We start from the raw sequence: 1,199 nt of genomic DNA on the forward strand, positions 1-1,199 counted from the left end.
CACCAACTTGCTTTCTGTAAACAATGGTTTCATATAAGTATCCTCCATTGCAATCAGATACAACTGTGGACTTGAATTTCAATAAAGTCTACAATACTTAAAACCTGAGAAAAAATATTGTAAAACCTAAAAAATCATCTATCAGTCACTGTATTTGGAGAAGGAAGCATCTGACATACAGTTCAAAATATAGAAGTTGATGCAAACTGATCAACACATATCTCTGAAGTTTAGTCTATGTTGTATTAACATTTTCTTCTGAAGGATGGCTTATGTTTGAGGACCTATACAAAACATGTATTCAAATGCAAAAAGTGACTAGGAGATTCCTTGAGTACTGTCACAGCAATCTTTCTAGCCTTATAATAGGTTTGTGTACACATTTAACAGTATGATAACTGAAGGTTACATGACATTTAATTACATTAGTGAAAATGAGCAATTAAGGATTTACTTTCTTTTACATTTCCCCACTTTTTGTGGGGAAATGTAACAACTGAAGTAATGATAGAAAAGTAATTTTGTTCACTAAAGATTCAAAACATGAAGTAAATAGAATATTGTAGTGTACTGTAGCATACATAATTACTGTTCTATGATAAACAACACTATACTAAGCTACAGACTTCATAATGTAATTATTTTAAAAGAATGAATACAAACATATTTCTCCTTTTAGTTCATCTGGTACTGAATAATCTATTAATTAACAATCTGATTGTACTGTATTGTACTTTATAATTTTAAGTATTTCACCAAGGAAATAACTTACATCAGCTCTTACATATAAATGTGGCCTCAATTAAATTATCACACTAGAATGATTCCTCAAACTAGTTACCTGTAAGACATTCAAGACACTTTGTGCTCTTAATCTTTTTAGTTATCATCATTATTATTTTTTTGTACTTTTGGTGCATTGGGAGCATTGCAGCTTCCAAAAGGCCCACTGATGGTAACATTTAGATATTCTAAAAAACATAAACCAATAGCATTCTACCACAATCAGTTTTGTTAAGTGTTAGGATTTCTGTGCTGATGTAATATCACACAGCTGCTCTTTACTGAAAACCACAGATATTAATACCTAAAAAGGTTTCACTTTTTCATTCCATCTATTCTGGTTGTTTGGAAAGAATAAAAAGGTATTCCTTTTTTTCCCTCATTTTAGGTATGCTGCTGAACATCATTAAGTGCAT

The sequence above is a fragment of the Penaeus monodon genome, chromosome 24 (assembly GCF_015228065.2).
Source record: "Penaeus monodon isolate SGIC_2016 chromosome 24, NSTDA_Pmon_1, whole genome shotgun sequence".
NCBI lineage: Eukaryota > Metazoa > Arthropoda > Malacostraca > Decapoda > Penaeidae > Penaeus > Penaeus monodon.